We start from the raw sequence: 27,133 nt of genomic DNA, 5'->3' as shown, positions 1-27,133 counted from the left end.
TGGATGAAGTTGTTACAGCCCTGTTGCTGCCACAGACCATGGATTTTTTTTCCTTTTTTGTCCCCAAAGCATTTCATATTTTGATTACTGTCTGGATGTTAATTGATTTAATACATACATTTATCTAATCAGTCAAGATTAAATCTTTCTTTTTTTTTTTTTTTTTTTAATTTAGTTTTTATTGACATTCTGCCACAAATATGACATTTATTTCCATTTAAAATATTCGTCACAAAATCAGCATAAATGTCTTTTTTCTAGTAATAAAAGAACACAAAAAACAAAACTAAAACATGAACATTTAGGGAGTTAGGTATGGTTACTATTACATATACAGCCTATTCATCTCAGGTTAAGCAAGTCAAAGTCCGGTCTGCGTGGTGTGATATAGTCTATCCATTTCTTCCAGCGTGAAGTAAACAAGTCCTTCTTGTAATTCAGATCTGCAGTTAATTTCTCCATTCTGCATATATCCATCGTAATGTCCATCCACATGGTCAATGTTGGACTCTCATGTGAAAGCCATTTTCTCGTAAGTGCCTTTTTGCCTGCCACCAGCAAAATACTAAATAAATGTTTGTCTCTCTTTGTCCATCCTTCAGGCATGAGTCCAAAAAAAATAACTTTGCTTTGCAAGGGCAGGTGACTCCCAAAAATGTCTTGTATTGCCTTATGTATTTCCTTCCAATAATTTTTAATAACATGACATTCCCAAAAAACATGATAATGATTTGCATTCATACTTCCACAATTTCGCCAGCAGGCTGGGGAATTACCTTTATAATGAGATTTTTGGTAAGGTGTAATAAAATATCTAATCAGGCTCTTCCAGCCAAACTCCTTCCAACTCTGTGAGCTGCTACACTTCCATTGATATTCCCAGATTATTCCCCATTCATCCTCTGACAAATCTATTCCTCCTTCCATTTCCCATTTTGTTTTAATGTACAGGGTTGAATGTGCTTTCTTGTTTATAAGCCCTTTATATAAACCTGAAATAATACCTCTATCTTTGTTCGCACCATATGCCCTTTTAAATACATCTAACAGCTGTTTGCTCGATTCTGATATAAATATCAACTTGTTACTGATAAAATGTCTCAGCTGCAGGTAGCGGTAAAAGTCCTGTGCCTCTAGAGCATATTTCTCTTTAATTTGTTCAAAACTAAGTAGTGTATTTTCCTTTATTATCTTACATAAAGCTGTTAATCCTTTATTTGTCCATTCCTTGAATCTCATATCTAATTTATTTGGAACAAATTGTGTGTCATATGCACACCATTTAAGGACCACAATATCCTCTTCTAATTTGTATTCTGTTATTACTGTTTTCCATATTTTAAGTGTCAACTTGAACCATGGGTTTTCTGTATTTTTTATAAATTCTTGAAGGCTGCTATCGGCTATAAGTGCTTGTATGGGAATGGAAGTCAGACCCTCTTCAATATTTTTCCACTGAGCATCGTAGGAAGGATTACACCAGCATATCATAGGTCTCAGTTGTGCTGCCCAGTAGTAATCTCTAAGGGAAGGAAGGCCCCATCCTCCTTTTGCTTTTGTCAATTGGAGGGTTTTAAATCGGATTCGAGGTCTCTTACCTTGCCATATGTATCTGGACAACATTTTGTCCCATTCATTAAATTGTTTTTGGCTTATTTCTATTGGTAAGGTTTGAAATAAGTACAGTAATTTGGGTAGAATGTTCATTTTAATTGAGTCTATTCTTGAACTGAAACTTAAGTATGGGATTAGATTCCATCTTCCTATATCCTCTTTAATTTTTTTTTGTATCGGTGAATAATTATATTGCAATAGTTCTGTGAGGTCCTTCGGTATTACTACCCCCAAATACTTAAAATATTCTGTTTCCCACGCTAAATTATACTTACTCCTAATTTCACCTGGTGGCCTGTAGTTGTATTTAAGCAGTTGTGTTTTACTTATGTTAATTTTGTATCCTGATAGTCGGCCAAAGTATTCTAATGACTGCATTAGTTTGGGTAGGGAATTTGTTGGTTGACCCAGAAAAATCAAAATATCATCCGCGTAGCAGGCCAATTTGTGCTCTTTACCCTGAATGTTAATACCTATTATTTCTTTGTTTTGTCTTATATATTGGGTTAATGGTTCTAAATATAATGCAAATAAAAGTGGTGAACATGCACATCCTTGCCTTGTGCCCCTTTCCAAGATAATACTATTTGATAAGCTGCCGTTTACTTTAATTCTAGCACTGGGTTTATTATATAATGCTTGTATTGTTTTAATTATAGTTTCGTGTAGGCCAAATTTATGTAAAACTCGATAAAGGAAACTCCAATTCACTGAGTCGAAGGCCTTTTCCGCATCAATACTGATTACCATAGCTGCTATTTTATTCTTTTGGATATGATCAATGATTTGTAATGTTCGTCGTATATTATCTTGCGTTTGGCGTTCTCGAATAAAACCTGTTTGGTCATTATGTATCAGATTAGGTAAGAATATTTCTAGTCGTCTAGCCATAATAGATGTAAATAGCCTGTAATCTATGTTGAGAACCGATATAGGTCTATATGATCCACACTCTAATTTATCTTTATTTTCTTTTGGAATAGCAGATATTATTGCTTCCTTCCAACTGGGTGGTGTTTGTGCTTTCTTTAGAGCCCAATTCAAAGTAGGAAGCATCACCGGTATTAACTCTTCTTTCAGCTCCTTATACCATTCGGCTGTATAGCCGTCTGATCCTGGTGATTTATTTGATTTGAGTTTACTTATTGCTATTTTTAGTTCTTTTTCTGTTATGTCCTCAATCATTATTTTATTCTGTTCTTCATCTAACACTGGTAATTCCAGAGAATCCAAGAATGTATCTATTTCAGCTATGCTGCCTCCTGCCTTTTTAGTGTAGAGAGTCTTATAAAATGTTTCAAACGCTCCCAAAATTTCGTTTAATTTATTTTTTGTTGTTTTAGTCACTGGGTCTTTGATTTTATGTATTGTGTTCTGTGCTATTTTCTTTTTAAGTTTCCAGGCCAAAACTTTCATTGATTTGGATCCGCCTTCGTAGTATCTTTGTTTAAGAAACATCAGATTTTTTTTTATTTCATGCGTTGTCAAATTATTAATTTCGTTTCTTGTTTTCGTAATTTCCTCCAATAGAGCCTGTGTTGTTTTCTCTTTATGTTTTTTCTCTAATTCTTTTAATTTATTTTGTAATTCTCCCAATTTCTCATTTCTCATCTTTTTTTTATAGGAGGATATGGCTATAATTTTACCTCTCAGGACAGCCTTTAGGGCATCCCACAGAATGGGAGGGGATACATCCCCCTTGTCATTCATGTCTAAATAGAAATGGATCTCTCTTTTCATCTGTTCTTTAAAGTGAGGATCATTGAGCAGGCTTGAATTTAGTTTCCAGTTGTTAATTTTTGGTTGTAGGTTTAGATCTACGGACAGGTTTATAGGCGCATGATCACTTAAATCTATTGTCCCAATTTCACATGTGTTTATTTTATCTTTGTCTCTTCCAAATATTAGAAAATAATCTATTCTTGTGTATAATGAATGGGGTGAGGAGTAATGGGTATAATCCCTTTGATTGGGATGCAAGTCTCTCCATATATCAATTAAACCGACCTCCTCAAATAATGTATTAATTTTCTTAACCATTGACTTCGTATTCTGTGATTTCCCATTGGAAGTATCCAGTTTTGGTTGTAGATGTATGTTTAAATCTCCCCCACAGATTAGAAGGCCTACTGTCTCTGATACCATCATATTAACAACTTTCTTGAAGAAATGGATATCACTTCCAGGTGGCGCATATATATTTAGCAGTGTTATCGGTTCCCCCTCGATGTTTCCTCTTACTAATATAAATCGTCCCTCCCTATCACTTATCTCAGATATTTTTTCAAAGTGTACTTTGCTTGATAGAAGGATAGCGACTCCTCTCCTTCGTCCAAATTTATAAGAAGAGGAAAACACGCTTGTAAAACCCATTCTTTTTAATTTCTCATGTTCCTTAAAGTCCAGGTGGGTTTCTTGTAGATATACTATTTGTGCTTGTTCTTTCCTCATTTTAGTTATTATCTTATTACGTTTTATTGGATTTAACAAGCCGTTTACATTATATGAAGTAATTTTTATCTTGCCACTAGCCATAATCTATTTGTTTGGATGCTTTTGAGATAGCATAACCTGGTGCAATCCATACACTCCCTGAACAAAAATAAACAACCATTATATGAACTTTAGAGCTGTATAGAACGACAGCTGTAGAAAAAACCTTAAGTTGTCTTTGAACAGATACAGAATATAAAGAAAATATGTTGACTTCCAACTGTGGGGTCATCAATATGACCCTTAGCAAGCCCCGATGAAAGGGGGGCTTTGAGGGGGGGCCTCTCTCACCTGTAGGTGAGAAAGGGCCTTCATGTGCTGTCTGACCGCTGTCCATTCTTTTCACAGCACAGATAGAACACCCGACGATTTTAATTGTCTCTGTTGCCACATATAGTTCCTATATTTAAGATAAAGAAATCCCTTATGCGTCTCACCATAACTGTCTCTTCGGAGACATCTTAAAAAAAATAAAAAATAAAAAACATCTCACCGTCGGTCCTCATAATATGTCAGTTTTTCGCGTCCTGTAATCACTCCTGTTCCTGTCGTCTGAATGCTTGAAGTCTCTCCTTGTAGTCTCGGGTCCGATCTTTATTCACCTGGCCCCTGGTCTTTCTGGCTGTGCGCCACGAGAGATGTCGGATCTGTTCCAGGAAAGTCTCCGGGCGTTTGATGACCGTTACCGGGAATCCCCTCTTTGACATGTCGCTGGTCGCCTCCTCCACCGAGCCGTATAACACAGTTCCCTCCGGATAAAATACTCTCATCTTTGCTGGGAACGGGGTTTGGAACCGGATTTTCTTCTCCTTTAACACAGATTTCACCTCTGCATATTCCTTCCGTTGCTTCAAAACTTCAGGTGCATAATCATGATCCAGGTTTACTTTGTTTCCCTGATATTCAAACCCACGTTTCTGCCAGGCTAGTTTTAATATTTCTTCTTTTGTTCTGAAGCTGGCCATCTTGGCAACGATGGATCGTGGCGCCGCACTTGGTGGGGGCTTTGGCACCAAAGCGCGGTGCGCTCTCTCAACTCGTAACTCAGCTGATTCGGGCAACTCCAGTTTATGCCTTAGTAAACGCTCCACAAAAACAACCATTGACGGTGCGTCGTCTTCCGATCCCTCTTTGACTCCGTGTATTCTAATATTTTCTCTTCTGGATCGTCCCTCCAGGTCCGTCAGCTTGGCATCCATTTCAGTTTGCAGTTTAAGCATCTCAGTTACTGCTTCCTCATTAGTTTGTATTCGAGTTTCGGTGTCTTTGATCCTTTCCTCAGCTTCTTCCACTCTTGTGTTTGTCTTATTTATTTCCTCTCGGATTCCCTTCAGTTGCGCATCATTGTCTTTTCTAAATTCCCTCAGTTCTCTGAGTATCAGCTGACCTAGGTCCAGACTTGCGTTGCTAGCTTGTTCTCCTTCGTCTGTTAGCGTGTCATTGTCCTCTATGGCGCTGCTAGCAGGCGATGTCTGGTCGTCTCCGTCTCTCTCTTCTAGCTCACTCTCTGTAGTTTTCTTTTTGATTTTGGTTCTTGGCATCTTAAGCCCCTTACTTTATCTTTACTTTGGTAATAGTCTTTACGAATTCGAGTCGCTGTGGGCTATTTTTTTCTCAAACGTCGGGAGCACGTTCTCCTATGCTGCCATCCTCTTTCGTGCCAAACCGGAAGTCCAAGATTAAATCTTTCAATGTTATCCAAATCAACTTTGTGTTTAAATGGACAGAGAAGCAATAAATGATGTCATGATCATTTATAGTGATGACAATCTGAATGAGTGCCATAAAACAAGATGGAAATGATTATTTCAGGGAGATTAATTACAGTGACCTTGATGTTAAAACGAGTTTGTTGTTGTTTGTTGAATAAGGAGACCTCGGGACGTCTCCAGCCGTGTTTGTGGCAACAAACGTGTGCTGTTGATACGCCGTCTGATGTTAATTCAAACTCTCAAACTTCTATTTTAGTTTATTTAGCCAAATTACCAAAAAAACAGTCAAACAGCCACCAGATGCTGTGTTGTGACTGGCTCAAGCGGCCACAGATAGATCCAGGGAGAGACACCGAAAATGCACTTGAATGAACTCATTTATCTGGGTCCAGGTAGGTACTGGGCCCCACCTACCAATTACCTTCAAGAGAGGAGCACAACCAAACAGGACAGAGGGCCATCACAGCCTACGCATGCACGTCTCTGTCCTGTTACAACGTAACCTGAATCACGTCCAGGAAACAACCCAGAAATACAGACTGCAGGTAGAGACAGATGATCGGCAGCAGTTCCTCATGCTTGGAGAGCCGAGAGTTACAAAATGAACCTTCTCATATTCAGCTATTTGTCCTCAACTTGTACGTCACTGAGACATGTTGAGCTTTTTTTGTCTCTAGAAGCTGTGAAACTAAATACATGAAGGGGTTATCCAGAATTTACATAAGTAGCTTGTTTCCGTAGTAGTTGCTGCTGTCTGCTCAGTCTAGTGTGTAATAAGCTGGCAGTGCAAGGAGAGCTAATGTAAACACAAGGTGATAGAGGGGATGATCTGAACTTGTCTGTACAAATCACAACCCTATCCAAATTACCACATTACACACACACAAACACACACACACATACACACACATTCACATTTAGTTACAGTGTGTACATATAATGGTAACAGCTTCGACCTGCAAGTTTGTTCCAATTGTGTGTTTGTTTGAGACAGATAGACAGACAGAGAAACAGACAGGATTGTAAAATGAGACGATAAGGTTTCTCTCCAGGAGCAGTAGACAGTAAACAGTAGACGCTGCCATAGTAAATTGTAAATGTATTATAGGATGGACAGAATGAGGCTGCAACATCACATGCAAATGTGTACGACCAACCCACAGCTGTGAACAGTATTTTTATCATTAAGAATAAAAATATGAAATTATTTTGCCGTCAGATGCCAGGAACACCAACTTTTGGAGTTCAGTCCAACATTTCTTTCTACCAGACATCTCTACACTGTAAAATATAATCAGTGATATTAAATCAACACTTCCTTTTGTTATTAAGTCTGTAATTAGAAAAGTTTGTCAGTTTAGACCCAGGTGAGCTCCCGATTCTTCCAGAATTTATGATCGCATGTTGAAAATCGTGCTACTAAAACTGCTAAATGTCCAACTGATGATTGACATAAATTATCAAGTCATTAATTACAGAGCTGCAATCAGTTTTGCTTCTTTTGTGACCCGTTTGAGAGCCATGAGATGTTGTTCCTAATGATAAGGTATGACAATAAGAAACCCCAGAATCCAGCATAATGGACTTCACATACTTATCGGTCTCAGACAATGGAAATGTACTGTTTTAAAATCTGACTTTGCCAAGTACAATTGTACTAACCAATAACTGTTACGTTTTTACACGACAGGCAAAACAGGGAGTGAAGTAAGAATGTTTTTTTTATTGTTCAAATAGTTTGAAATTGAAATGAAATTAATCTTAAAGTGAATTTGCAGATTTCATCGACGCGGAGAAAAGCTTCATTCAAGATCTGAAGTCTGAGGAGCAGACCCAACTTGTCGCAATCAGCGAAAAATATAAGTACAAATAGAGGAACAAGACTGTTGAAAGGATTTGTCCGACAATTGATTTAATTTAAAAATGAGTGTTGTTAATTTTGGCTGGTCCATCAGCTTTTTGTTTTGTTGTTTGGGTTATTTGTCGCTGTTGATGTTTTTTGTTTTAAATGCATTTTCAATGTATTTTTTTTAGCTGTATTTATTTAGTGGCGAACCGGAGCACCCGGAGAAAACCACACGTGGACATTATCAATTCACCCTATATGCCCTGCCCGAGTCAGTGATTGAACTCAGGATCTTGCTGTGAGGCGACAATGCTAACCACTGAGCCTCTGTGCTGCCTGTGATGCTGATGGCTGCTAACCTTCCGCATAAGAAGCAGCTGAAGGTGTCCGTTATCTTTCCGACAAGACGCCATAACCAGCTGTTGCTCTTAGCATTGGTCTCACTGCTATCCTCTGATTCATCTGTCAGGGAGACAGATGGCATCTGCAGCCTGCAGTGAAGGTTCTCTGGTCCTGCGTGACTGACACTAGACTCTTCGGGATCTGGCATTTGAATGCAGACAGAGCTCTGTGGGCGGCTGTGAGTAAAGAATGGATGCTGCAGGACCTCCAGTGGTTTGATGCGCTGAACAGGGTCCAGCTTGAGCATCCTTTTAATCAGGTCCACCAACAGGCGCTTATCACTCTGGTGTTCTGTCTCTGCCATCATCAGCTGCTCAAGGTCGTCAAGACACGTGAGGACAAAGCTCCTTGTATCACTGGATCGGTACCCTGTATCACTTTCGAACTCCATTGGTGTCTTCAATCTCCAGCGCTGCTTGCCGTTGGTCTGTCTCCTAAAATAAAAGTCAGTGCCACTCACGCTGTCCAGCAAGTGATCGGGTGGCTGGCCTTGGGTTTCTACAATGAATCTCAGCACATCGTATTCACTGTCCCCGGGGTACATGGCGTACCCTGTAGCCATTTCTACAATCGACAGGCCCAGAGACCACATATCTATGGCCTCATCAAAAGGAAGTTGTAGCATGACTTCTGGTGCCCTGTACCAGGTGGTCTGCACATAGGCATCGTCCTTAACTTCAAACCTCGGATGTGCCAGGCCAAAGTCAATCAACTTGACTCGTAGTGGGTGCTGATTGCTGTCCACGACCATAACATTTTCAGGTTTGAGGTCCGCATGAACAATTCCCTTGGAACTCAGGTGGGACAGGGCTGTGGCCAGCTGAAGAATGACTGGTTTCAGCTCTCTCATGGGAAGATTCTTAGTCCATCTGTGCAACCTGTAATCATGCAGGCTTTTATCCAGGAGCTCAAAGTTAAGACAGATGTGATCCTTATGGAAGAAAAAACCATTCCACTTCACGATGTTGCAAGTGTCTGGATCCAGACACCGCAGCCGCTTCAGCATGGCAACTTCCAGTCTTGCCTGTTGAGAAATTTGGGGATGGTTGTTGTTAACCTTGATGGCCACCTCTGTACCTGTTACAGTATTGAAGCATTTGGTTACTAAACCAAAGCCACCCTCCCCAAGAAAGTCCATCACTTGGTGGGACTTTCCAAGTGGGCCCCCTCTTCTTAACTCGAGTGGCTCAGGTGTTCTCTGCATTGTCAAGCTGAAGGATGATTTGTTGTGTCTTTCAAGCTGTAATCCAGAAGTGTAAGAAGATACCATGTTCTCACTAGTTCTTCTGGCAATCAAGTTGAAGGTCTGTGTGCACTGATAGACTCTATATGCACCTCTCAGATACTATGATGTGAACATTCTATGACATCAAAGCACATCAAAGCAGGTTCTGGCACTGTCACTGAACATTCTAATGTGTGTGTGTGTGTGCATGTGTGTGTGCTGCAGCCTTGTGTTCTGAGGAGGAGGAGCTAATGCCCGGCACCTTGTCTGAATCATATACATTATCCCTTCTACTGCAGTGCTAATGTGGCTTTATGGGGATATATCTACATATAGATAATTGATATGTCATATGTTTTACAAGGCTGCAGTGGACATGTTGACCTCCATCATGCACACACTCACTCAAGACAGGAGAACATAATCAGACACACACACACCCTGTTTGTCTGAAAGATACGGACCATCTAAGGATTATATTCAACTCTTGTAAAAATACACAGAAAAAAGTGGCGGCGGGCTACCACCAATGAACGCTAATTGTGTGTGTCGTACCTCTTATAAAGAAGCAGTTCACCCATTCATGTGTAGCTGTTATTGAGCGGCTCGCGACCCTTGTGAAAATGTTATGGTAGCAAGGCTCTGGATTAGGTGTCAGCATGGGGGTCTACAGCTACTGGAGGGTGGGAGGGGTGTCCGACGCTGCTGCTGATTGCACTGAAAGAAGTGAGTTAGTGAGTGTGTTGTAAAGCCCGACTCTAGACTCTGACGATTTCATGACCATTTAATAAAATCAATGCAAATGTAATAAAATTATGTAATACACATGAACGGTGTGATTTCTGGGTTACAGGGAATGCTATTAGGCACAAATGGCACAAAGACAGTACACGTACCAGCACTTTTACATTGCCGTCACCATTCTGGAGTACTTGTTGGTGGTTCTTAGTGTTAACACTGTTACCGCTGCTATTGTTACATACTGTGTCACTATTTGAGATGCTATGGCTAGTACCTTTTGTTGAGGAACACTGATGTCTACAGGAAATGTAGCTCAGCTGTATACCTGCGATGTGCTGTGTTTGATGCAAAGTTTTTAATCATGATATAATTCTGTTACAGTAGCAATATACAGTTCAGGTGTTCTTGGAGACATGCAATTTTCTTGAAAAACACACATTGTAATTAATGTAAGCCTTAGTCTCAACCATCTACATGTGATTGCCTGTCAGCAGTCAGTCTGTGGCCAGTTTCAGCGGCGGCCCCGTCAGCAGTCCACATGGTGGAGATGTGCCGTCAAAAATCTCCCCTCTCGCTCCTCGCCTCTCTGACTGCTTAAAACCCCCCGGAGGAAAAGCCTGTACGAAACAGCCAGACTATCAGACTCCAAGAGCACCGGGACCCCCCAGCCCTCATCATTTCCCCCCTCCGCATGAGTCAAAGAGCCGTTCTTCTCCATGCCAGCTGACTGCAGGAGGAAAGAGAGGAGAGCAGGGGGCAGAGGCCTGGGTGGGTGGAAGTGAGGGGGGGTTGGATGAGGGAAGTGATAGAGGGGAGAGTGGCTGTGAACATTCAGTTTTTAGCATCTAGCCTCGGATCTCTCCAGATGGGTTTTGTTCTTTGCTAACTGACCTTTTGCTAATCCACTCCTCTGAACAGCGATTGTCCGATCCTAGCTTGGCAACCACAACTAGATATATTCCAAAGCAGTGTGTGTGCGGCTGTTTTAAAAGTGATTTTCTGGATTTTCATTCATTCATTCAACCTTTATTTAAATCCTGAAAAGTCATTGAGGGCAAGGCCTCATTTTCAATGGTGTCGAGAGCATGAATAAAAAACAGAATAGGTGCAAAAATGTGATAACAAACAGAAACAACGAATATAATAATCACAGATGGAATACACAGAATGGGTACATAAAAATGATAACAGATAAGAAGCAATATGACAGAATACCAATAAAACGGAAAAAAAGTGCTTGAAAATGATAAGAAACTGCAAACGAACATGACAAAACACAAATAAAACAGAAGTGCATAAAAGTTAAATGGCAGACAACCATACAGGACAGCGCGTAGTTAAAAAGTTACATTGCGTAGTTTGAAATCAAAGTCTTAAACTGACCTATAGGTAGTTAAAGAGTCACACATTACTTCAATAACTACATTAGTTTGTTGGGTTACAGGTTAAATAAAAAAAGAGATACTACTAGCACGTTCATTGTGTACAACAGACCATACTCACATGGTGACCGTTTGCCTCTGATGTCAAGCTAAATGCTTAAATGCTGAAATGATGTTTCCGTGTTCCAGGTTGTGCACAGAGTAAACGGTGTTGCGGTGATATTAAGTGGTTAAATGCTAATGTTGGCTCTTGTGTACCGGAAGCTAACGGGTTATCGTTTAAGTGAAGTTTCATAGTCCACAAAACATTTCTGGAGCTTCACAGCAATAGAGCTTGGCTGCATCTGCTAAACAACTGAATTAGCAAAGAGAAAAAAAAGGAAAACACAAAATGGCTACATCTGCCATAATCAGAGGCTTCGGAAGCCTCAAGATCCCCAAATAATTTTTTAAAGAAGTTATTTACAACCTTAACGAGCAGTCGAGTTTGTGCATGCACTTCAGTTGGCTAACACTTTTAGCTTAGCAGCTACAGTGAAGATTTTGGCTTTAAAAAGGGTGTAAATCACCATGGAAACCATGAATTGGGCATGTCATTCACATGGGCTACCGTAGTTATGATTAATGAAACGGGATGAACATACTCATTTCATTTTGCTGTTTCGGGACAAATTTCAAGGTGACACACAATAAAAAAAAAAAGTTGGGCATGGAGCCATTTAATGTTTTCAATGGATTGTTATTTTTACTTTTTAAACAAGTCCCCATCTACTTCAGTTGTTAAGGAAAATGCTGCGACGCTGTTTTGTTGTGAAGCTCCAGAAATGTTTTGTGGACTACAAAACTTCACCCGACTTTCCATCAGCATGGGGGTGAGGAGATAATGACAGAATTTTCATTTTTGGGTGAACTTATCCTTTGAAAAGTCGGCCAAAGATGGCGTTTTTCAACCAGCTAATTGAGCTAGCGTTAGCTTAGTAAGCGAGGAAGCTACAGCTGCAACAAAATGCCAGCAACAGTGGTCATTTCAGCCAGCAAAATCTGTAATCGCAAACTGAAAATAAATTGGAATTGGGATTATTTCTACAAAAATGACAAACCAACATCCATTCCGTCAAATATTGCAGCTAAAGATGCTGTAGTGAACTCATACCACAAGCTTCTGCCTCAGTCTTCAGTAACACACCCACACACCCACCCACCCACACACACACACACCCACCCACACACACACACACACACACTGAGCCTATCCTCCATTTCCCTGTCTCACATCACATAACACCTGAACCTCACACACAAACAAACACACACGTCCAGAGTGTTAAAGACGAGACCCACCTGCTAATTGCTCAGACAGTCTGGCTACTGTAACAGACACATACACATGCGTAGCACGCGCACACACATAATTAATGAACACACGTATTACCAGTGCGCACACTTGCCACGTGCGCCTTCCACACACAAAGTGAGGCGTTTCCTCCCCCATGGGCTGGAACATGTTCCCGCAGCACAGTGCACCCTCACAGCCCTCTGCTGAACAAGCAGCACTATTTCTAATAAGCCAGAAAAATAAATACGGAAAGTCAAATTATACTCTGACTCATATTGCATCGCGTGTTAAATTGTCACACAATGACAAGTCATTCACATGGGCTACCGTAGTTATGATTAATGAAACGGGATGAACATACTCATTTCATTTTGCTGTTTCGGGACAAATTTCAAGGTGACACACAATAAAAAAAAAGTAAAATGAGAAAAGCAGCAAAGAGAAACATTCATTTTTGACTACTAGGTATGTGGAGTCAGATGAGAGGGCTGTGTGTTTGGAGGAAGGGGATGTTGGACGAGTGAAACTCCAGAACAGGATGCATCAGGGATGTGTCAAAGCTGAGCCTGATGGAGTAACTGGCACCCTTTAGGCATGTAGTAGCACCGGGACGCACACACAAAAAAAACACAGAAACACATTTAGCAGAGAGACGGGCAGGCGTCCATCACTCGGGACACTCCTCTCCTCTCCTCTCCTCTCCTCGCCATGCCTCGCCTCGCCTCGCCTCTCCGGCCCTGGCAAATTAGCAGGAATTTGTTGGGGAGGGCCGATTGTTTTCTCTTTAAACGGGGCTTGTTTTCGCTGGGGAAGTCTCTCTCTTGCATGAATATTGTGTGAATGGAGGTGAATGGAGGCCTTCATAAGCTGCGAGGTGGCTGTGGTCTCCGCTGCCACGCTGCCAGCCACGCGTCCTCTCCCCACAACTCTCGTGCTGATTGGCCCCGCCTGGAGGTACGAATCTCCAAGGCCTCTGTTTCAGCATGAGTCAAGCTGCAGAATGACTTTGGTCAAGTCGGTGTAAACAGCTGGTTTACACTTGATTGTGTGGGTAAATCTCAGCTGTCAAAATGGGAATGCGTGATGCTTCACACACTAAATCTGAGATAACACTTAGGAGATGTAACTATGGCAGTTAGATGGTCAGTTAGATTCTGTCAGTAATCTTTGTTTTCATTTTGACTAAACCTTTACTGAAACCCTTGACTATGTTTAACTATGACACTAACACTGACCGAGGCGTTTCACTTGGCCAACATTAAGTATGATTTGGCTCGGTCCAGTCACTGTGTTGACACACAGTTACATCCACTTTGCTGTGATTCACAGGGCTGAACCTCGGATGTTTTAATAGAGCCAGATATGGTACAATGAGTCAGACCTGCTCCCTGTTTGTCCGAAACAGTTTGTCCCGTCGACTGCAGCACTGAGAAGAAAAAAGAAATCAGGTCAAACTCATTGAAGTTTAACATTTCTAAAACTTTAACCATCCATGTCTTCCCTTCCTTGTTTGCTGGAATATCTCTCAGTGTGTTAATAGACCTCAGCTGCTTCTCCGACGCTAAACTCAGACAGTGAATTGGTAATTTAGTGAATGAGCAAATAAATACAGCGTCTGTGTGGAGACCACAGGTAGCTGTAACTATCCTCAATGAAACAGTAGTGGGTTTGTGAGTCAGTCTGTTGTATTACTGCAGAGTAGAGAGACATGAAGAGTGTTTTTGTGAAATGTGATAGTCTTTTATTAAAAAGGGAACTTTTCTGCTGACGATGGCACCTGTAACCATGGTAACTGAACACACGAGAAATGCAGACAGCTGCAAAATCATTCATGATCACAAAAATAAACAGAGAAAAAACTTTACTGACAATAACTAGACTAAAACTAGACAAAAATCAAATGACTAAAATGATAATAAAGCTGTTATATACACATTTTGTCAAAGCTCAGAGTAAAATCAACTAAAAGTCATGTGACTCATTAACACTGCACTGCACCACATGACAACACATTTCTTTTTTGAGATTAAGTTGAAAATAGAACACTTTATAAAAACCCATCATTAATAAATAGTGAATAAATAGTTAATATAGCTTCAGTTAATACCAATGTCACTGTTGAGAAAGCAATGCAATGCTTTATAAACCATTTATAAAGCAGCTGTAAAAGTTTATTGCAACTTTTTGACTGCCATCCTGACAATGTTTATATATATTTATCAACCATTAACGAAGTATTACAATCATTAGTTGGAACTTTACAATAAACAATTGCCTCAAATAATTTCATTGTTTAATCTGAGCTTTGTGGGGGTCTCTAAATGAACTAACCCAAACCCTGACTAATGTTTAGGGCGGAGATAGATAAACAGGCTGATAGCAGAACTGTTCTGAGACAGAGAGTGTTCACGTTTGATTTTACTATCCGTCCTGAGTGATCCGATGTACAAAGCACTTCAGGCACAGAAGCAGAAGGGACGCACTTCAAACACAAAAAACAGACTTTCACAACAACAGAAACATGTTAATGTATTGTATTTAATGCCAAATTTACAGGAAGGAACAAATGATTTAGAATTTGCTGAAGCCGTTTCACAGGTTGGTTAACTTTCTCCTGGTGATGCGACAACTCTTAAAAATCACCCCATTTGTTAAGGGAGTCTGGGATATTGACGTTACTAGTGACTTCACTTCAACTCTTCAACTTCTTGCAACAATTGTGTCACATAGATCACGACAACAGTTATTTAATTTAAATATGTAAAGGTTTGTGAAACCAAAAATGGATATTTTTGACAGGAAGTCGGGACATCTCCAGCTGTGTTTGTGGTGACCAAGGCAGGTCTTCTAAGTCAAAACATGGTCTTGGTATTCGTGGTAACCCCCAGAACAAGTGGACCTCCCATTCTCCCTTCAAAAGCAATATGCTTCATTTCTCTTCGCTTCACACTCACATACTCACCTGGGAGCTGCCCAGTAACCACAGCCCTCTGCTGCTGGACACTGAGCACTAATAGAAGGTTGAGTGCCTTGCTTAAGGGCAACACACTTCCTTCAAACACACACATACACACACAAACTCACACACACATTTCCCCGGCCTGGTTTTCGCAGCTTTTCTTGGCGTCTCAGCCTCGGCAATTCAAGTCTGACATTTCTATTAATCACATTCACATCCTCGCTGAATCTCCCTTTCTTCTGCTCGCTCCAGTTTTCCAGGAAGAGTTGTGTATCCACTGTCATGTTCTCCATGGTGATCATCCCGTGTGTGTGACAGGTGTGTTTACACGGAGGCTCTGAGGCAGCTAATGAGAAAAGACTCAGTGGAACATGACGTTTTGAGAGATTTATGGATATTTTTCTCATAATGTGACACACACAGAGCGGTGCACGGAGTCAGTGCTGTCAGTGCAGGTGATGTCTGTGTGCGTGCAGAATAGAGGCCGCTCATAAGTTGATAGAGAACGGAAGGCGAAATGAATCTAAAGAGGTGTCACTGGTGTGCATTTGCCCGTGTTCACTGTTTATTCTGCGTCTTCTCAACTGTGTTTGAGGGCACTTGTGAAGACCAATAAATGTGTGCATGCTGACCACACGTGGAACGTGTCCACGGCAGTGTCATCTATCTCCACAACACCATGTCTGAATCACAGCGGTGTCTGGCCTCATGTCTGTTAAAACACACACCCGGCTCTCACTTCCAGTAAAAATCCCCAAAACAAATACACAGCTTCTTTCTCAATCTTCACGCTAGAAGCTGACGAGACCGCCAGCACATGTGTGCATCGTTTCAAGCCCAGGTTCTGCTCTGCCATTGGTCAACACTGTCCGATCCGAGCTTACTCATCGGCGAGCCAGACAAAACTGGCCTGTCACGGGTCTAACTGCTGTTGTAGTTTACTGATACCAAACGTTACTAAAACAACCAAGTTCTGTTTAAGTTCGCTTCTTCTTCGGTGGCATCGTTGAACAGCAATGTAGAGCCACAATGATGGCCAAGTAAAGATATAAAACCAGGTCAGTTTCCTAGCCGTGACAATGACATGTGAGGTGAATATATTCTGAACACTCAGTCCAGTAGGTTCAGTGTTCCCAGAGTGCTCGATGGTATCACATGGGCATTGCTTCTGTGACCTATAGGCATTGTGGGTCAACATACTTGAGAAACTGTAATCAAGTACACATTGAAAAAGTAATTACATCACTTTACTTATTACTCAGCAGCAAAGTAATGCATTACTTTACCTTTGTTACAGTAGATCCCAATCACACAGACTTGTCACAACAGGCGCAGCAGTTTTAAAAAACACCTTGGAAGAGCATGTACTGGGCAAACAGCGTGCTGCACCTGTGGCGTGATCAATTGTAATTAATGGAAAATGAGGATCAAGTCTACAACTTGTGCTGAAAAGTTGAGAATACTTCAACTTCCAGCGACTTGTCCCAGTGTGATTGGCCGCTTACTCAACTCAGCTCCATCAAAGCAGCCTTAAAACAAACCCCAAATACTCCTTGTATCACATATTTTCTATTTCAAGTAATGTTAGAGATCAAAAATGAGACAGAGTTTTAAAAAATAGAATGATTAACTGATCCTCCAGGAGCTAGCTTCGCTTTGGTGAGTGCACACTGCTCTTCAGAAGTCCCAAACTCAGCTGCAACAGGTCACACACCCTTAAATCCATCCACAGCTAATGTATCAAAGCGAAAACATCAGGAGTCATTCAGAACTGTAGACCCTCAGCCATCTCTGCCTGATTTTAACCTACGAGTATGTGCTCTGCCTGTGATCACAGGATTGGTTGCATGCATGTACGTTGGTGTGCAGCAATTGAGAAGGAAATAGTGCTAATATAAAGAAGCAATTTTCAGTTTAAGCAAGTCTTTGTGTGGCGTAATAAAACTAAGATGTGTTGTTTGCTGACGCAAACAGTAAAACGAACATTTACAGTAAATTACAGTGAATGTGTGGCGACTGGTCTGGACTGACGTCAGATTCCCGGCCTGACTTATTATCCCAATCTGACCCCAGGGGGCACGTGGAGTTGGGTTTCTACACTAGGCAAGTTCAGTTTACTGAAGACAGGTGTTGCAAATTAGCATCTGCTATAAACACTATGATACAGCTGTTTCAGTTTGTTTATGTATATTGTATCTATCCCTATCAATAAACAGTAAATCAAATAAATAAGAGGGCCATTGATTGTGTTTAAAAGCTTTAGATTTAGAATATTTACCACAGATTTGTGTCCTCAAAGGTCAAAGTGAGCCTCCATGCGCATGGTCCTTACAGTATACACTGCAATATAAAGATGCATTATGAATTTAAGATATGCTATATAACTACTGCGACGAGCCCATGTTATTGTCAGTTGAAAATAATGATGCTGTCAAAGCTGAAGAGAATAAAGTATTATGGAGAGTATAAGGCATAGTAAAATATTAGTGTATGAAAGTTTTTGATAGTAACTGTGACTATTTAATAATGGAAGAAGTATCTATAATTCTATAGTATTTATAATTTTGGACTGCATTTTTTTTAAAAGTAAAACTCAACCATATACATGAATAAATTATATTAAATATACTGACGTATTAAAACTAATTTTCCAACGATAACTGTACTTAAGTAGCCTACAAATATTTACATGTATGTACTGTATAGCCTGCTATGATTTAAAAAAGAGCTACTAACTAGTAACTATAGCAACTATATTTTAAAAAATACATGTGGTGGAGTAAAAGTACAATATTTTCCTCCAGAATAATGGATTGTAAGTATAAAGAAACAGAAAATGGAAATACTCGAGTAAACTACAAATAGACCATATTAACATGGCGGCCATTTTAGGAGCTCAAATGTCGTACTGCTGTGCTCCAGGTTGCAAGTTCAATACATTCTGAAAAATTATTATCATTTCACTGCTCCCTGATTGATCAGTAACTAAAAAGTCAATGGATGGTGAATACGGGAGGGACGTCGGGCAATATTTCATTGGTAAAACAACATTTTTGATAGCCCATTAGCTTTAGCTTCCATTTGACGTCAGCTACCATTAGCATTCAACCACTTCCATGCTGACATTACTTTATGATAGTGTAACACTAGATAGAAAAAGTGTTTATTAATTCTCAAATATCACCACACATTTATTTAGGCCTGGGAGTGAAACGCGCTGGATGTAATCAAACAGTAACATTACCTAGGAGGTGGTTGAATGCTAACGGTAGCTAATGGATTGTCAAATATGTTGTTTTATCTTGAAATGTGTCCCGACGTCCCTCCAGATTGTCACTATTCATCATCTTTCTGTTGCTGATCAGTTGGGAAGTGGAGAAATGATAACAATTTGTCGGATTACCTACGATTACAGGACCCTAACCTGAAACACAGCAGCATAACACTGTGCCAGCATTCAAGCTTCCCACCCTGAGCATGATGTCAGAGAAAAGTGGCCACTGAGAGATTATGGTCAATAGCCCATAAGTATTTGAATAAATGTACTTAGTTACATGACATCGTTGCTAAATTATTAGCAGTGATCTATTGCCATACAGTATAATCATATTACGATATTATTGCTATTGCAAGATTTCTACCTCAAGGCTCTAAAAGTAAACATTTGGTAATCTAATGACCTTCATGTAAATAAAATGAACTTTTCTTTTCAGAATGACAAACACACTCAAAGGGCACATTTAACAGCTCACACATTTGAAATCTGACCCAGATCTTTGACTTCATTCCCAGTCTGAGTCGGTCTGATCCTCACCACTCCTGGACTGTGTGTCTGCCTCCAGGTGTTTCACTGTGACCCAGTCCATCCAGCGCTCAGTGTGGCAGCTGCTGCAGCTGGGCCACTGCAGGAACCAGCTGTGTGTGTGTGTGTGTGTGTGTGTGTGTGTGTATGTGTGTGTGTGTGTCCGTCCGTCCAGCCAGCTGTGAGAAGAGTGAGAGGTCTTTTCCACCGTAGTCAGCAGCACCTGGGCCAGCTCAGGGCAGCAGCAGCAGCAGCAGCAGCAGCAGCAGCAGCAGCAGCCAGACCAGGCCACCCAGCTTATCCTGTGGCCTGTGAGTCCCAGACTGTCTATTGTTGTTTTAAGAACAAATCCCCCTCAGGTACGGTTACACTGCTCATCAGTCTGCTATGTTCCTCCGCATTCCACAAGTTCGTGTGAGATGAAGTCTTGAAACTCACTCCCTCACCTTCCCTCGACCTGCTCCTCTGATGGCCTACATTTCCCAGAATGCTGTTCAACACTTGGTTGATAAAAGCAGGTCAACAGTTTTTGATAAGAAAAATAAGAAGCTGGTTTTGCTAATAAGAGAAATTTGCCCTGATTTGGTTTTTGGAGTCACGGGTCGACCGGGTACAAGTTTGGTACACCAAAAAAACAACAAAAGTCCAATCATCAACACTTCCTTTTCTGAAATAGAGGTTTTTTCAAACCCTTCTGATTTAAAAAATGACAACAAATTTACCTTCTAACTTGTACCTTGAAATGCATAAAGCTAGGTCTCTTTTCATTATTTTTTAACGCTGACAGTAGTGCAAGTTACAGTTTGTTCCACCCAGTGTCCACCTGAGATAGTAGGTACATCCTGTAGTACATTAAGCAGTTAACAGTGAACATACATTTTAATGTTGTTATATATTATGCAGGGCAGTTAAAAAAAAAATGTAAACATGAGGTTAATGTCAATTTCTTCGGTTAGCCATTTAGCATCTAGAGGCTTTTTAAAAACAGACACAGACACATCTGGGTGATGCTGTCTAATACACTATGTGTGAGCATGTTTGAAGTGTTTCCACTCACATGCAACTGTGAAACATCAGCGACACACACTCATCTGATCCACCACTCGCTCTCGCTTTGAAAGAATCAGTTCCTCTATATAATAATCAGTCACAGTGTCTTTCTCTTAGTCTTCTTTTATTGTAATATCTTTTTCTCCTTCTTCTTTTTTTGTTTAATAGTGGTTGGAAAACAGCTTAGGGCCTGTGTCCACAAAGCATTTTTGCCAGCGTCTTTTCTCAATTGTTTTCAATGAGGCACGAGCGTCTGCAACATCAGGCGGCCACCTGGAGAAAAGGCACAGCTTCGAGTTGAAAATTTCTCAACTTTTCAGAAAGGCACTGGTGATGTCACCATCGCTCTTTTTCTTTTTCCTGGCCTAGGCAATAATCTTCACCTTATTTTCTGTTTTTGTCTCCATATCATGTCACACACCCACATCCTCCTTGCTCTGATGTCAAATAAAAAACAAACGGGGCAGTGTCGATCATACAGCGGCGGTTCAAGATACTGTCGCACTGTGTTTCTCTGCCCCCCCCCCCAAAAAAAAAATGCTATGCGGACACCCCTTATTGGTGCATTACTGCCACGTGCTGGATTGGAGTGTGGATCAGAACAGTTTTAATCACGCCCATTGACATAAACTCTCATATGACAGTAAGACGTATTCTGACAACGACAGCTGTACCGTGACCGTTCAGGATGAATCCATGTCCAGTACACCACCAATATTTACATACAATAAAGCAAGGCCTCAAAAGAATCATTTTGGTATCTGCTCCAAAACTCTGTTTCAGATGATACCCAGTCCTACGTCTCTTATGGGTAACTAGCATTGTGCTTTAATGAGGCTTCTGTCCCCTGTAGAGAATTTGAGATGGATTTTGCTTTAACTTGTACAGGATGGCAGCTGTTATATATTGTATCCTAAGGAGATGATGACTAACTCTGAGTTTTTGTAGCTCTTTAAACACACTCTCCCGGGCATGACTGCTGCTAGATTACTTTAAATCCAATAACTACGCATAACGTCCCTCTCTGTGTTACTTCGAAATACTTCAGGTGATGAAATGACGGCCTAAACCCAAATTCCAGGAGTGTCTCTGCCCTTAAATGCATCCCTATAACAAAACGCTGTACTTGAATCACACCTTCAGTTCAGGGGAGCTACAGGCCTGCTGCAGTTGAAACAATTTAATCTCATTTCATCCCTCCTGGTGGAGAATTGTTGCTTGAAGCATGCAGAGGTTAAGGCAACTTTTAGCACCACCAAGAAGCCGTGAAAACCCTTGCTCAGGGAAAGAGCAGCCTTACCTCAGGATCCGAGCCCCCTCTCTCTCTCTTCTTTTACCTTGGATAAGCAGAACACAGCCCGCTATTCACGTCACATCTTGCCAGTAGCCATCACCTCGATGGGAGCCAGTGCTCCGCGAACGCTCTGGTGTTGAGTTCCACCAATAGGGACAGGTTACCGGCTCCCACTGCCAACAATGTCCGTGGAGTGCAAATGTTTATTTAAAAAGTTATGTTCGAGTATTGATTTTATTTCATTTTCCCCTCCTCCTCGGCTGCCTGCTCTTGGCTCAGGTAAAGTGCCTGTCCATCATGAGGTTTTCCCGCCGGAGCCAGGCGTGTTGTCTGTCTCATAAAAGCCGCTACTATAGTATAATGTAGCCCCCGTGCCCCGAAATGTCCGCCTTCCTTCTCCAAGCACGCCGAGCTTCCACGGAGGATGTGTGTCTGCGTGCGTATGCGGTGTGTATGTAGTGTGTGGGCCCCGTCCAAGAAAAATATGTTAGGGGGCCTCACTTCTTATAATAGTCTGGACATAGAATATCTCACCTACTGGTAGGAAAAATATTACAGTTAACATTAATACCTGATATGTCCCCCTGCCCACTTTTCTTATTTTATACCCTGACCCTGTATTTGTATTCAATTAGCTCTAAATGGGTTTATATTTAATATATGGAGTCAAACTAACATTCTCTCTTCCCAAAATATATAAAATAAAATATATTATCTTTCGCTCTTCCTGTAAGAAGGGCTGCACACTGCCGGCTGCAGCAGGTTGCTGGGTTCTGAAATTGCGCCGTCGCCCCACACACGTGACAAGAGCCAGACGTCCTGTCACCCTTTTGCAGACAAAAGAGAACTTTCTAATATCTTGATGAATGAGCTTCTGTATATTTGAGTTTTGAGATGAAATTGGATGCTAGGTATAGTGATTCTTGTGGGAAAATTCAATCCAAAGATCCTGTAATGTGACCAAAGGAAACCCAAGAGGTGAAGAAGAGAAAAAAAAGAGGGATGGCAGGTGATATTTCAAATTTGAGAAAACGACTTAATAATAGATCTTTAAAAGGTCTAGTGTGCAGTGTTTCAGCATGTTCTCACTCCCAACACGTGAAATACAGCCACTTGGTCAGTGGCTCCAAACTATGTTGCTCTCCCTCCCGCTCTAGCGTCAGTTTTGCACGTGAAGGAAGGGCTCCACAGTCAAGTTAGCAATATTATGTAATATGTAATGTTTGGTTAGACTTTCAAAATAAAGCTTGAGGTGAAACGTCTTCAAGAACCTGAAACAAGTCCATTTGCTTACAATTATTATGACCTGGATGACTGAGAACCTTCATCAACATCTTACTTATTAAACACTTATTATGACTCATTTGACTTTTGGACTATTATTAAGGTTGTCGTTGCACTGGTGAGGTTTAGGCACAAAAAAAGGAGCGCTTCAAAAAAATTATGCCAGAGAGGTAGCGTCAGAAAGTGTAGGGCCACTGACCAGGCTGCTGTATTTGAGGTGTTGGAGCTAGAACTGCCTGAGTATGTCGTGGCATCAAGCTCTTCGGTTGCAGATTACAACAAACTGATACCCCTTGCCTCCCTCCTCTCTGGAGCCAGTGTTTGGTTTGTCTGTTCTGGGCTACTGTAGAAACATGGCGGCCTCCACGGAAGAGGACCCACTTCATCTGTCCCAGCTCAACTCATCAGTTATTTTTCAAAGCAGAAAACCACAATGCTGCTGATGGCTGAGTATTGATTCAGACGTCACGTGATTAACAGAAAATACAGAATATGAAATGTCGACCTCTTCTGTTAATTCGAACCAGTGAGGGTGGGACACCTACGGCTTGCCAGGTATATTTCATGTGAAAATGTTGCCTTGTGTACTGCCTTAATTAACCCTTCCTTCTGCATGGTGACCTCACTAAAGCAATCCCATGACTGGCTGCTTTCACATACATGTAAATTCAAGTTAAATCCCTTCACACAGACTTTCTCTGTATGGCTTCGAGGGCATCGCTCATTGCGTGACCTTCATGGATCTCCTCCTCATTATACATCCTCCCTGTTTGCCCACAACAGCAGAAAACAGCCAAGATCAACTCCACGCTCAGAGACAGTCATTTACAGCCATGCCAGCGCCCTGTTTTATTGTGCCAGTGACTTTAATAAGTTTGGAGGACTCTTCCAAGAGTAATCCTAGAGGTCCTGAACCCCAAACTTCTTCCATGATACCATTGTCTCACGGCCTCAGTGCGGCACAAGGGGAAGTACTGTTAGCCTGGCAGCAGGGCAGCGTTCAGGTCCCGCTGTGTATTTTTAAATGCATAATGTACAGTACATAGAGGTGCAAGCATGCATTCAGGCGTGACTACAGTACGTGCATGTAGACATACACTCCTCCATGTACACTGCACATAAATACTGAATATTTCTATCCTGAAAATAAAGACGAACGAGTAAGTAAGCTGTTCTTTTCTTTGGACGGGGATTTCAGTTTTTCAACCATCACACACTATCACACCGATCGCTTTTTTAAATAAATCATTTTGAATCAAAACTATTGCATTTGCAATCGTACTTCCCCTTCAATCTGATTAGTTTACTTGTTTTGGCATAAATACGGAGCACAATACTTCTCATATCTGAGCACTGGCTCATGAATTGAGCAATTACGGCAGCAAAAAATTGCTGTTTGGTCTGCCGCTGAAGCTTATAAACCTATCAGACGGGGTATTAAACAATCTGAGCGTCGCCGCGATATGCCCTCTTTGCTTCTCATTTTCCACAACATTTACAGTGAAAACTGTGTGAGAATCCTGAAACAGCTCGAGAAAAACTGTTGCCAAGTCAACCGTCTGTCAGTTGTAGACAGTACTAAAAGATCATTTTGTAATCTGTGATCACCAATAATTTGTCCAAGAGACAAGAAAGACTAGCACTGTTACTGACCTATTTTCCTCTATTAACTACAGTAGCCTGTACTTTTTCCACAAAAAGCTTGAAGGGCTGATACAAACAGATGATAAATGAGATGAATGCCAATGCTTCCTCATAAACATACTTGATGAATGGTTCTGAAACATTTTCGTGTCAAAGACACCTAAATTTGCACAAATCAGCCCCACCTTATAATAATTTTAATGTTTTATTACAGAAAGTTATAAATATTATAATATAATATAAATATTGAAGCTCTGCAGGCTCATGTATTAATAGAAACAGTGACTACGTGATACGAAGACGTCAGTAGGTTAAATAATTATTGTCAAATGTGCATTCAGTCACTGTGATGTTGATATGTCAGTGCAGGAGATACTTCTTCGAGCAGTATCTTACTGAAAATATCAAAAAGGCTGTTTCTCAGGAGTCCTTGGTGCATACATATATTGAAAACAAACGAGAAGAAAATGACAACGTCTCAGACACTCTCAGTCTGTTGATCAGAGTACATAGGTGCCTTTTTTCTGGCATGGTTTGCTCCACTTGTCTCCCTAGAGGTCAGTCAGGTCAGGGAGTATTTGTTTGAAAGTTATTAGTTTTTTGTGTTATTACATTTATTTCACTGAATGTCATTATTCATCTTATCAATGTATTGTCATACCTAACAGGTTGGATGAATTGGCCAATACTATCATTATTAGACAGATACTAAAACTTTAGTTTTCTCTTTATAAAGACTGGATGCTGTAGGCATGGAGGGGGGCAGCTGACATGGGACATGAACTGCCTTAACTTAAGACTTCACTCGGCACAACCTGTTACTTGCCCAAGACAAAATGACTTGGGACTTGCTTGAGACTTGGACCAAATGACTTGAGTCAGATGTGGGGTAATATCTGCACATTAAAAATGAACAACAAAAGACTGCAATCATATCAAGTACTCAAGTGCAGTTTGTTGATTGGTGTCCATATTTCAGTTCAGAGTAGGCCTACATGTGAGGCATGCACTCTTTGCCTGGCATGGTGCGGTCCACTTGTCCCTTCAGGAGTCACTATAAATCAAAACAGTTATTCTCAGTGATCATGTTTGTCCTGATTGAAGTGACCCCTTCCTGACGGAGCCCACTAACAAAGCACATGGGGGGGGGGGTTATTGAACGATTACACAAGTATCAAAATGATGTAAATCTTGTGCTGTGGCATTCACAGTTACCAGGTCTAAACACAGGTTTGGGAGAGACGTTACTATTTTGTATATATAATTGCAGAGTTGACATCTTTTCGCAGTCTTTCTCCATGTTGACAAGAAACAGAAACGAGGTGATTAAAGTTAAAAAAGAAAGAAAGAAAACAAAGAAACGACAGGGAATAATCCAGTGAGTGTGTTGTAGGTGGGACTTTGTTGAATGGGATGTGGCTCATTGCCTGTTAATCAGATATTACTCAGCCACTGACGGGAGAATTAGGGAGCAATTATGTGTGTTAACCAGCGGACAGGCCTCGCCGGCACAAAGAAACACTGGCTGCTCTGAGCTGGCACACTGGAGCTCTTTATAAACACATTACGCATACAAACAAACAGCCATGCGTACATAAGGACAGCAAGGAAGCCACTTGACCGTGTCTTTATGTGATGATGGTGGTGATGAGCTGTGAACATACCCCGTCTGTCTCAGCCGAGGATGGATGGAAGCAGCTGAGGAGGAAGAGGAGAAGGTGCTGCTGTCAGCCCGTCCTGCTGAATTATGGGATTCGGACTTTGACAGGACAGCGTTTCACAGCCTGGTGGGTTTCAGAGGTATGCAGTCAGAGTAATCTGTGGCACATGTGCCTTCAGGTTCCTCCTGACACTGGGACGGGAGGTTGCAGGTTCATTGCAGCTAGAATTGCCAATACAGCATTTTCTGGTTTTGTTTAGACACTGGAAAACATGCTTTGAGAGGCACTGTGCACATTTAAATGATATAGTATGTAACATTACTGTGTGGGTTTAAAATGATATACTGTAAAGTATGGTGTCTTGTGCTCCTTCTGTCTTCTTCTCCATATTCAGTATTAGTAAAGTATTTTTCTTGTCTAAAAGTAAAATGCATAATTTCCTGTCTAGCAGACTTTTGAACAGCAAATGTGAAAAGCTCGTAAGACCCAGAATAAAAAAACAATAAAAAAAACCACATGCCCCATCTTTTTATCCTGTGACCTGAATTAATTGCCCTGTCAAAAATAAGTCCAAAAATAATTTATGAGTATTTATATATGAAAATCCCAGCAGCCAACCACTTCCGTCTTATAAAACCACACTTGACACAGCGGAGTTATATCATCCGCCCAAAGTGTGTGCCTGCAA

The 27,133-nt window shown here is 41.0% G+C and overlaps 1 long non-coding RNA gene across 1 annotated transcript in view; it reads right to left on the bottom strand.

The window, feature by feature from the left end:
- Window positions 1-12,672: 12,672 nt before the first annotated feature.
- Window positions 12,673-27,133, bottom strand: part of LOC141016071 (uncharacterized) — a 97,311-nt gene continuing 82,850 nt past the window's right edge. Inside the window, exon 5 of the long non-coding RNA XR_012180574.1 lies at window positions 12,673-14,177. This is a non-coding gene — a long non-coding RNA (uncharacterized lncRNA). The remainder of the gene's footprint in view (window positions 14,178-27,133) is intronic.

Source organism: Pagrus major, chromosome 20, assembly GCF_040436345.1.
Source record: "Pagrus major chromosome 20, Pma_NU_1.0".
Taxonomy (NCBI): domain Eukaryota; kingdom Metazoa; phylum Chordata; class Actinopteri; order Spariformes; family Sparidae; genus Pagrus; species Pagrus major.
Note: the sequence above shows the minus strand (reverse complement) of the source record. Positions and strands in the feature narration are given on the sequence as shown.